The 12,299-nt window shown below is 41.1% G+C and overlaps 4 non-coding genes across 4 annotated transcripts; all 4 read right to left on the reverse strand.

The window, feature by feature from the left end:
• Window positions 1–2,039: 2,039 nt before the first annotated feature.
• trnag-ucc (transfer RNA glycine (anticodon UCC)) lies at window positions 2,040–2,111 on the reverse strand. The gene has a single exon. It is a non-coding gene; the product is annotated as a tRNA-Gly (tRNA).
• Window positions 2,112–4,416: 2,305 nt separating this feature from the next.
• On the reverse strand, window positions 4,417–4,488 carry trnaw-cca (transfer RNA tryptophan (anticodon CCA)). Its single transcript has one exon. It is a non-coding gene; the product is annotated as a tRNA-Trp (tRNA).
• Window positions 4,489–8,339: 3,851 nt separating this feature from the next.
• trnag-ucc (transfer RNA glycine (anticodon UCC)) lies at window positions 8,340–8,411 on the reverse strand. The gene has a single exon. It is a non-coding gene; the product is annotated as a tRNA-Gly (tRNA).
• Window positions 8,412–10,715: 2,304 nt separating this feature from the next.
• On the reverse strand, window positions 10,716–10,787 carry trnaw-cca (transfer RNA tryptophan (anticodon CCA)). Its single transcript has one exon. It is a non-coding gene; the product is annotated as a tRNA-Trp (tRNA).
• Between the last annotated feature and the right edge of the window lie 1,512 nt (window positions 10,788–12,299).

Genomic DNA, 12,299 nt, shown 5'->3' on the forward strand with positions numbered 1-12,299 from the left:
TAGTTAAGTACTGCAGTAGTTTGCCAGTTGTCAGCTAATGATTATTGATAGAATTGTATTATTTAAATTCAGTTTTTTGTGCACTATAGTATTTTCAGTATTGAGTATTTTTGGTGTGGATGTTATTTTACCTAAACAGTTTATTAGTTATTGCTCTGATTTCAATATGCATAGTGCACTATTTACATTTGTATTGATTATTACATCAATTTCTTCAACAAGTACAGTGTATGTTAAAGTGCAATACATGTTCTGTGATGTGCATTATTTAAATGTTTGTGTTTATTTTAGTTTTAACTAAACATTCTCTATACGCCATAAACATGGGCACCACTAAAATGTTTTTCATCGAGAGGGGGGATGGTTCTGGGGCTACTATCAAATCTCGCATATGGCCCCCAAATGGCTAGGGCCGGCTCTGGACATCACACATTACATAGGATGGGACTGACGTTGGATGCGACTTTTCGTGACTTAAATCAAGTAACAAGTTACTAGTACACACATAGCCTCTAAGTGTACTGAGTAATGATACTCTCTCTTTCGTTCATTCGTTCCTTAATATAATTACCTTTAGTAGTAGTAGTACTGGCCACTACTCGGAAGGTAGCGATGCGCACCAATAGATCACGAAAGCTTTCTCATAGTTTTGTGTTTTAGATAATGGTTCAATACGGACTCAATCCCCTTTCATGGACATGGCAGGGAACTTGCAGTTAGAACTAAGGAGTCTAATAAGACTTGGTGGTACGCAGAACTGAAGTGCCAAGTGACAGGCTATCACTTTCATTGCACACCGCATTGTCTTCTCGCAGGGAGCGAATTGGGGAAATGTTGGATTTACGGCATCATGTAGAAAGACTGAATGGTTTAGTTACAGAAAAAGATAAAAAAAAGATAGTGACCTTTCTTACTAGCTGAACTAACCTGCATAAAATTAAGAAGATACAGACATTTTCATGCAATTATTTCAAGTTACAGTCTGCTGCTCAGACACAGTTTGGCGCACAGATGCAACTATCATCAACTCAATTATAAACATATATCTAGAGAGACAGAGAGACAGACATGGACTACATATCGTGCACATTGTATGAAATCATGCTGGTATATGTAGGCTTGTAGATGATTGTTAAGAGGCCTATTTGGAAACATACGAAATGAGATATTACCATAATGAAGTCATGATACATGAAGGAAATGTTTTTCATGTTGGCAAAAGTACCCTGTCAAAATGAAAATGAATGAGAGAAGACTAAAACAAAGGGCTCGTCCGGGATTTGAACCCTTTGAATCATACCCCTAGACCAACGAGCCACATAGCACAGGTTTCTGTGAAAACTAGTTAACATCGGTGCCACGTAGAGAGTTGTGCGCTCCTCTATTTGAACACTTTCTCCTTCAAACATTGCATGAGTGTCTGACTGCCGCCATCTAGCGGTGCTGACTGACCGATGGCTCGGGTATCTTGGATGTTGTTAAATGACATAACTGTCCGCCCAAGACACTGATGACCAAGGGTCATAGTTTTCCCTTGTAATAATAACAACAATAGTAATTGGAGTGAATGGAAGTGGCATTTCTATTTCTCCTTACTTTAGCCGTCATCGTCGCCAACATTGTTGTTGGTGAGCATGGAGAGGAGTGTATTAGCTTTTAAAGTATATTCAAGCAATGAACACGTCAAATAAATGTAATACCGAATACTTTTGCACGCAAGTGCACATGTATGTTACAGCGCTTCTGGGAGCACGGCCCACGTGAAGCAAGAGGGCGCAGTAAAGGTCTGCGAGTCAAGTGTGATGTGGGTATCCTGCAGCAGGCAGAGGAACCTTTGTTTTTCTACAGACGAAGCTGGTGCTGTGGGATACTAGTGTAAGGCCATTTATTCGTCATCTGTTCATGCGCAACGGTTCACCAGAAGTGTGTTAGTGAAAACAGCGGTAAGTGCAGGCTTAGTAGGGTCGCAATAGCTTGAATGGTGTCGAACTCCCCCGAAGCATCACAAGTGTGATGGCGGAAGCCTAGAAAGAAAACGTTGCGTTGGCCGGGAATCGAACCCGGGTCAACTGCTTGGAAGGCAGCTATGCTCACCACTATACCACCAATGCCCGGAAAGTCTCTCATTCCATGACTTTTGATGCATTTCAGATCATTCATCTGACTAGATACATGCGAATAATCACAGCCTACAGTGTAAAGCTTCTGATTACAGACAGGGCGTGTTGAGTGTGCTAAGTAACTTGCTAAATTCACTAACAAACAGTCGCTGCTCTTACTACAAAACAGGTGCAAGATATATCATTCTTAGCTAAACAAACCACGTAAACAATCAATGTAACTCTTAACTAAACTAGGAAACGCGAGAGAAAAAGGCGATACTTAGCTGCGGCGACTTGAACGACTTCTCAGCTGGCTTGCCCGAGTGTCCAGATGCATATGTGGAAATACTTCTATACAAACCATGAACATAGATTCTCGATAGATGAATACTGTTTATTTAAAGGTCAGTTTTTATTTAGCGCATAGTTTATTGAATTTACCCCCCGAGGTGGAACACGGACAATTATGTATTTGATTGACAGTGTAACTTGGACTGTTGGAGTAACTTGGACACCCATTGGAATGGAAAAACAAACTCGAGAAAAAAGTGTGTGTGTGTGTGTGTGTGTGTCACCTGCTGGTAGTGATGCATTTACATAACCTACAGACTATTTGGGCTGATTGTTCCTGGTGTATTAATGAAACTTTTCAAAGCGGTGGCTTACGTAGATGACATCACAGTCATTGTTAAGAATGGCAAGGATGTACCTTACCTTAAATGACTGTCAGAAATGAATTGAGTTTCTTCAGTGGTTAATGGCTTTTACTGGGGGAACTAGGTAGAAAGCAAGCCACTGTCTCTAGCCACATTTTGGACAAATGGACAAAACTAGATGGATTTAAAAATAGACGGATAGACAGTCGGATGGCGTCTGTCTACAATATTTTAAATGATAATAGTATATGTAGTATATGCATGTGCATTATAAACTAATCTTTACATAAAAGGGGTAATACCATAATAAAATGCTGATGAGAGGAGAAGAGATCTTATTCACTGGCCAAATACATGATTTCGACAATTGTCGTACATCTTGACGGCACTTAGCTTTACTTTTCACAATGTATGACTGCACTTACTGTACTTAACTGTATACATTGGAAGTTGTAAAATGTATTATCTTGAATTGCTTTGTTTAATGTAAATTTGAATTTGTAATGTTTGATGCCTTGTACTTAACTGTATTCTTGCACTTATGTTGCAAGTCGCCCTGCATAAGGGCGTCTGCCAAGAAATAAAAATAATAATAATGTGTTTTATACAATGAGAAATTAAGATAACCGTAAAAGAAAGGCATTTTAAACCAGGACCTCTCGCACTCTAAGAGAGAATCATATCTCGAACAAACTTACATTAGTGACATCTTTACACTAGTGCCACGTAGAAAGCGGTGCGCTCCAACAGCTGGAAACTTTCTCAGTCTCAAGTTCAAGCACCTTGTGTGTGACTGCCATCTAGTGTTGCTGACTAATAGCACTATTGGACTAGAGGAGCTGGGGCTGGCAGAAATTCAGCCAGGCTTTTCTACAGGCGCAAACTCAGCTGATGCTGTGTAGGCTACTCCGTGTACGTCAATGAAAGTCTAGTGACTTCAATATACACACCCCGATGCACCCAAAGAGTGATTGTCAAAGTATGAGTGACTCGCTCCACTAGCAGCACCGACCTGCATCTCTCTGTGACACCCGGCGCCTCCGTCTGGATAAGCTGCTGGTAATGCCGAGCACGGCAGCAGATCTTGTACAGTGGAACCCTAATAATATTCCTAATAATATGGCAACATCCTGGGGGGTCGGTGTGCCGCGCCACAGTGCAGCGACCTTAGCGCATCACTAAAAGGCACCTTAGCGAGGCCTCGGAATCGCTCAAACATGAACCGAGAAATGAACATTGAATCCCATCTACTATTATTACCTAGTAGTGTTGATGTTATCTAAAGTATTTCTATACGTTTTTATTAGTGTATGAATTGTGTCGACCAGGGATCAGAAAGTGAGACAGTATTGGGTAGGCGGTAATCGAAAGCACAAGAAATACATAAAAGGGAGCTATACAGCAGGTGAATAAAACACGGATTGTGACAGTCGACTGTTAATAGCCTATAACAAGGCAGATTAAAATATAACAAACGATACGGATTCTTAAAATCAAATATAATTTCAACGTGCAGGAGACCAGACTGACTTTTATGCATCCTCTCGGGTGTAGATGCATGTTACTTAGACTAACAACGTATGCATTCTAGGATATTAATAACACTCTCCAGAGCAGGAATTATTGAGTGATATTACAGGGAATGTAGAGTAAAAGACTGACCCCGACGTGATTTGAACACACAACCTTCTGATCTGGAGTCAGACGCGCTACCGTTGCGCCACGAGGTCCTTAAACTTCAGTTAACACAGGACGTCAAGGAAAAATATTGGGAACTATGGTGATGTTTTGCTAGTGACCATTAGGTTAATGAATGGGCAACTGAAGCATTGACGTGATGAAGAAGTTAAACAGAATGCTAAAGAGATAGTGACAGTGAGCATGACACAGAACACATGGCATGACGTGAATACCAAGTTAAACTTAAAGCAGAAATTACAGATAGAAAGAAAAAAAACGGATACTGCACATGTGTTTGGTCTTTCCTATATCTTTAATATGATATCTCAGTAGTTTAAATTTGATACAGAAATTATTCTGGAATCCCATAAAATGGAAAATACAGTGAAAATAAAACTATATCTGTTATATTTATAACAAATATATTCCGCTTATACACTCACCTAAAGGATTATTAGGAACACCATACTAATACTGTGTTTTACCCCCTTTCGCCTTCAGAACTGCCTTAATTCTACGTGGCATTGATTCAACAAGGTGCTGAAAGCATTCTTTAGAAATGTTGGCCCATATTGATAGGATAGCATCTTGCAGTTGATCGAGATTTGTGGGATGCACATCCAGGGCACGAAGCTCCCGTTCCACCACATCCCAAAGATGCTCAATTGGGTCGAGATCTGGTGACTGTGGGGGCCAGTTTAGTACAGTGAACTCATTGTCATGTTCAAGAAACCAATTTGAAATGATTCGACCTTTGTGACATGGTGCATTATCCTGCTGGAAGTAGCCATCAGTGGATGGGTACATGGTGGTCATAAAGGGATGGACATGGTCAGAAACAATGCTCAGGTAGGCCGTGGCATTTAAACGATGCCCAATTGGCACTAAGGGGCCTAAAGTGTGCCAAGAAGACATCCCCCACACCATTACACCACCACCACCAGCCTGCACAGTGGTAACAAGGCATGATGGATCCATGTTCTCATTCTGTTTACGCCAAATTCTGACTCTACCATCTGAATGTCTCAACAGAAATCGAAGTCTTCTGCTGTTGTAGCCCATCCGCCTCAAGGTTGTACGTGTTGTGGCTTCACAAATGCCTTGCTGCATACCTCGGTTGTAATGAGTGGTTATTTCAGTCAAAGTTGCTCTTCTATCAGCTTGAATCAGTCGGCCCATTCTCCTCTGACCTCTAGCATCAACAAGGCATTTTCGCCCACAGGACTGCCGCATACTGGATGTTTTTCCCTTTTCACACCATTTTTTGTAAACCCTAGAAATGGTTGTGCGTGAAAATCCCAGTAACTGAGCAGATTGTGAAATACTCAGACCGGCCCGTCTGGCACCAACAACCATGCCACGCTCAAAATTGCTTAAATCACCTTTCTTTCCCATTCAGACATCCAGTTTGGAGTTCAGGAGATTGTCTTGACCAGGACCACACCCCTAAATGCATTGAAGCAACTGCCATGTGATTGGTTGGTTAGATAATTGCATTAATGAGAAATTGAACAGGTGTATCTAATAATCCTTTAGGTGAGTGTATTTGCCTTTACTAATATTGTATTTTATTTTACAATAGGTTTAATATAATAAGGTCCAAATAATAAATGTACATATTTGCACATGCTTGCTTTTGGTGAACAGGTAGAATTGGCCATTGTCTGAAAAAACATGCACTCACCTAGTTATTCACAGTTTAAACAGCGCCAGTGAATATTGGGTTTTAATGTTACAAGAGTGACGATGAAGTTATTGCGTTTAGTTGCTTTAAATAACTACAGTGGTTTGTGGATAACAGGAATATGTGCACATACAGAAAAGTTAAAAGTAACGCTGGGTAAGTACACAATCAAATCAAGTTTCACGAAAGATGATATGCTTCAGATACAACTTAATAGTAAAAATGCATTATGGTAAAGAGTTAATAGCTTTGTTGATAACCTCAACGTATGCTAATCAGTCTCTGTTTCGTGTTTATTATCAAAATAATTGTATTTATTATTATTAGTAGTAGTATTCTACAATAAAACTTGCATAAGTTCGAATTGTGCCGATATGTTTTCTGCACAAGGAAAAGTATATATATTATTAAGTTACACAAGCATTGTAAAGAAACCAACAACATATAGGCACCTGGGTGTGTTCTTCCTACTTGGATAAGTAGGTTAGCCCGCTAAGTTTCAGGATAACTTGGCATTAACTCGGGATTTTCCATTCTCCGTAGCGAGTTTAAAGTTCAGCCAGCTATGTTTCCAGAGCAGCATGTCCAGCATCTCAAACCTGCTCCCTGTCAGGTTAACTTGAAGTTAGATGGCTAACAATCTGACTGTATTTCATCTGCCCAGTTAAATGACAGCTGACTGTGTCCCCCAACAATGACGGCGCCGTTCCTAACAGATCCAGTAGTGATCCAGACCCAGTAGCTTTTCTGCGAGGAATAATTCATAGAGATTATAGATTTAAATTATACAGATTAATTATTTGAGCGTTACAGGTTCGGTTGAAAAGGAATGATTTACGTAGCCGATTAATTAGGACCGCACATCAGTCATTCCGCCCTGGGCCGGCCCTGACCAATTTGATGCCCTAGGCAAGATTTTAGCTGGTGCCCCTGGCATCGCAGCCAATTCCACCACCGATCATTGTGTTCATACACTCACACAGAATCTGCATAGCTTCATGTCTTAGATTTTCTTTATTTTTGAAACAATAAAAAACCACACAAAATAAAAACAGTATGCAAGAAACAAGTGACAAAACGAATTATGAATACAATATAAATAAGTATTGCACGAAAAAACTATATTACCGACACCATAGTGCAAGATGCATAATGTAGCAGTGTTCTACAGCCTTACTCACCTTGCCTTTCTTGCAGCAAACAAGTGACATAAAACGAATTATAAATAAGTGGATGTTTCCTGCAGCACACATGAAAGAAAAAGTACATTTCTCAAAATTATGTTATAGGTAATGGAGGTTGATGAAAGAGTTAAATAGCTGATCGATCAAAAGGTGTGATCGTTGTGGGGCATCGGTAAGAATGCACAATTCTCATTAATTCCAAACAGTGTCCCTTTATTGCATCACTAGCAATGGGCGTTAGCCTATTTTGGTATTTGTTTTGTGTGTTTTTTATTGCTTCTTGTTTTGTTTTATTTATTCACTTTCCACTGTCAGCTCTCTGCATTCCTTTCCCATCTCTCACTTCTTGATCCTCTGCAATCCGCCTTCCAAACACCGCTCACACCACTGAGACTGCTGTCCTGGCAGTCACTGACTCCCTCAACTGTGCTCGGGCAGCCTCCCTCTCCTCAGTCCTCATCCTCCTTGGTCTCTCCGCAACATTTGACACCGTCGATCACTCCATCCTCCTCTCCTGCCTCGCTGACCTTGGAATCTCTGGGACTGCTCTCACTTGTTTCTCCTCCTACCTCAACGACCGGACCTATCAAGTGGCGAGCTTCCTCATCCACCCCTCAACCTCTCCTCACAGGCATAACCCCCGGGTTTAGCTATCCTCCCGATGGGTCACACTTCGGTAGCTACCTTTTTTACTTTCATGGGGCCCTGAAATCCTCGCTGCGCCCCTGGTCATGAAAGCTGTAATGTCTGGTATCAAAATACATTACTGGCTTTCGGCTTACACACGTCATTTCAACCCACTTGCTCAAGCAGACCGAGTAAACGTTTACTCGAGGTATACGGTCACACTCAAGGTATACGGAAGGAGCATCCCAAGAACTATTCGTCATCTGTTCATGCGCAACGGTTCACCAGAAGTGTGTTAGTGAAAACAGCGGTAAGTGCAGGCTTAGTAGGGTCGCAATAGCTTGAATGGTGTCGAACTCCCCCGAAGCATCACAAGTGTGATGGCGGAAGCCTAGAAAGAAAACGTTGCGTTGGCCGGGAATCGAACCCGGGTCAACTGCTTGGAAGGCAGCTATGCTCACCACTATACCACCAACGCCCAGAAAGTCTCTCATTCCATGACTTTTGATGCATTTCAGATCATTCATCTGACTAGATACATGCGAATAATCACAGCCTACAGTGTAAAGCTTCTGATTACAGACAGGGCGTGTTGAGTGTGCTAAGTAACTTGCTAAATTCACTAACAAACAGTCGCTGCTCTTACTACAAAACAGGTGCAAGATATATCATTCTTAGCTAAACAAACCACGTAAACAATCAATGTAACTCTTAACTAAACTAGGAAACGCGAGAGAAAAAGGCGATACTTAGCTGCGGCGACTTGAGCGACTTCTCAGCTGGCTTGCCCGAGTGTCCAGATGCATATGTGGAAATACTTCTATACAAACCATGAACATAGATTCTCGATAGATGAATACTGTTTATTTAAAGGTCAGTTTTTATTTAGCGCATAGTTTATTGAATTTACCCCCCGAGGTGGAACACGGACAATGATGTATTTGATTGACAGTGTAACTTGGACTGTTGGAGTAACTTGGACACCCATTGGAATGGAAAAACAAACTCGAGAGAAAAGTGTGTGTGTGTGTGTGTGTGTGTCACCTGCTGGTAGTGATGCATTTACATAACCTACAGACTATTTGGGCTGATTGTTCCTGGTGTATTAATGAAACTTTTCAAAGCGGTGGCTTACGTAGATGACATCACAGTCATTGTTAAGAATGGCAAGGATGTACCTTACCTTAAATGACTGTCAGAAATGAATTGAGTTTCTTCAGTGGTTAATGGCTTTTACTGGGGGAACTAGGTAGAAAGCAAGCCACTGTCTCTAGCCACATTTTGGACAAATGGACAAAACTAGATGATTTAAAAATAGACGGAAAAACAGTCGGATGGCGTCTGTCTACAATATTTTAAATGATAATAGTATATGTAGTATATGCATGTGTATTATAAACTAATCTTTACAGAAAAGGGGTAATACCATAATAAAATGCTGATGAGAGGAGAAGAGATCTTATTCACTGGCCAAATACATGATTTCGACAATTGTCTTACATCTTGACGGCACTTAGCTTTACTTTTCACAATGTATGACTGCACTTACTGTACTTAACTGTATGCATTGGAAGTTGTAAAATGTATTATCTTGAATTGCTTTGTTTAATGTAAATTTGAATTTGTAATGTTTGATGCCTTGTACTTAACTGTATTCTTGCACTTATGTTGCAAGTCGCCCTGCATAAGGGCGTCTGCCAAGAAATAAAAATAATAATAATGTGTTTTATACAATGAGAAATTAAGAAAACCGTAAAAGAAAGGCATTTTAAACCAGGACCTCTCGCACTCTAAGAGAGAATCATATCTCGAACAAACTTACATTAGTGACATCTTTACACTAGTGCCACGTAGAAAGCGGTGCGCTCCAACAGCTGGAAACTTTCTCAGTCTCAAGTTCAAGCACCTTGTGTGTGACTGCCATCTTGTGTTGCTGACTAATAGCACTATTGGACTAGAGGAGCTGGGGCTGGCAGAAATTCAGCCAGGCTTTTCTACAGGCGCAAACTCAGCTGATGCTGTGTAGGCTACTCCGTGTACGTCAATGAAAGTCTAGTGACTTCAATATACACACCCCGATGCACCCAAAGAGTGATTGTCAAAGTATGAGTGACTCGCTCCACTAGCAGCACCGACCTGCATCTCTCTGTGACACCCGGCGCCTCCGTCTGGATAAGCTGCTGGTAATGCCGAGCACGGCAGCAGATCTTGTACAGTGGAACCCTAATAATATTCCTAATAATATGGCAACATCCTGGGGGGTCGGTGTGCCGCGCCACAGTGCAGCGACCTTAGCGCATCACTAAAAGGCACCTTAGCGAGGCCTCGGAATCGCTCAAACATGAACCGAGAAATGAACATTGAATCCCATCTACTATTATTACCTAGTAGTGTTGATGTTATCTAAAGTATTTCTATACGTTTTTATTAGTGTATGAATTGTGTCGACCAGGGATCAGAAAGTGAGACAGTATTGGGTAGGCGGTAATCGAAAGCACAAGAAATACATAAAAGGGAGCTATACAGCAGGTGAATAAAACACGGATTGTGACAGTCGACTGTTAATAGCCTATAACAAGGCAGATTAAAATATAACAAACGATACGGATTCTTAAAATCAAATATAATTTCAACGTGCAGGAGACCAGACTGACTTTTATGCATCCTCTCGGGTGTAGATGCATGTTACTTAGACTAACAACGTTTGCATTCTAGGATATTAATAACACTCTCCAGAGCAGGAATTATTGAGTGATATTACAGGGAATGTAGAGTAAAAGACTGACCCCGACGTGATTTGAACACACAACCTTCTGATCTGGAGTCAGACGCGCTACCGTTGCGCCACGAGGTCCTTAAACTTCAGTTAACACAGGACGTCAAGGAAAAATATTGGGAACTATGGTGATGTTTTGCTAGTGACCATTAGGTTAATGAATGGGCAACTGAAGCATTGACGTGATGAAGAAGTTAAACAGAATGCTAAAGAGATAGTGACAGTGAGCATGACACAGAACACATGGCATGACGTGAATACCAAGTTAAACTTAAAGCAGAAATTACAGATAGAAAGAAAAAAAACGGATACTGCACATGTGTTTGGTCTTTCCTATATCTTTAATATGATATCTCAGTAGTTTAAATTTGATACAGAAATTATTCTGGAATCCCATAAAATGGAAAATACAGTGAAAATAAAACTATATCTGTTATATTTATAACAAATATATTCCGCTTATACACTCACCTAAAGGATTATTAGGAACACCATACTAATACTGTGTTTTACCCCCTTTCGCCTTCAGAACTGCCTTAATTCTACGTGGCATTGATTCAACAAGGTGCTGAAAGCATTCTTTAGAAATGTTGGCCCATATTGATAGGATAGCATCTTGCAGTTGATCGAGATTTGTGGGATGCACATCCAGGGCACGAAGCTCCCGTTCCACCACATCCCAAAGATGCTCAATTGGGTCGAGATCTGGTGACTGTGGGGGCCAGTTTAGTACAGTGAACTCATTGTCATGTTCAAGAAACCAATTTGAAATGATTCGACCTTTGTGACATGGTGCATTATCCTGCTGGAAGTAGCCATCAGTGGATGGGTACATGGTGGTCATAAAGGGATGGACATGGTCAGAAACAATGCTCAGGTAGGCCGTGGCATTTAAACGATGCCCAATTGGCACTAAGGGGCCTAAAGTGTGCCAAGAAGACATCCCCCACACCATTACACCACCACCACCAGCCTGCACAGTGGTAACAAGGCATGATGGATCCATGTTCTCATTCTGTTTACGCCAAATTCTGACTCTACCATCTGAATGTCTCAACAGAAATCGAAGTCTTCTGCTGTTGTAGCCCATCCGCCTCAAGGTTGTACGTGTTGTGGCTTCACAAATGCCTTGCTGCATACCTCGGTTGTAATGAGTGGTTATTTCAGTCAAAGTTGCTCTTCTATCAGCTTGAATCAGTCGGCCCATTCTCCTCTGACCTCTAGCATCAACAAGGCATTTTCGCCCACAGGACTGCCGCATACTGGATGTTTTTCCCTTTTCACACCATTTTTTGTAAACCCTAGAAATGGTTGTGCGTGAAAATCCCAGTAACTGAGCAGATTGTGAAATACTCAGACCGGCCCGTCTGGCACCAACAACCATGCCACGCTCAAAATTGCTTAAATCACCTTTCTTTCCCATTCAGACATCCAGTTTGGAGTTCAGGAGATTGTCTTGACCAGGACCACACCCCTAAATGCATTGAAGCAACTGCCATGTGATTGGTTGGTTAGATAATTGCATTAATGAGAAATTGAACAGGTGTATCTAATAATCCTTTAGGTGAGTGTATTTGCCTTTACTAATAT

Source organism: Amia ocellicauda, chromosome 19 (genome assembly GCF_036373705.1).
Source record: "Amia ocellicauda isolate fAmiCal2 chromosome 19, fAmiCal2.hap1, whole genome shotgun sequence".
NCBI lineage: Eukaryota > Metazoa > Chordata > Actinopteri > Amiiformes > Amiidae > Amia > Amia ocellicauda.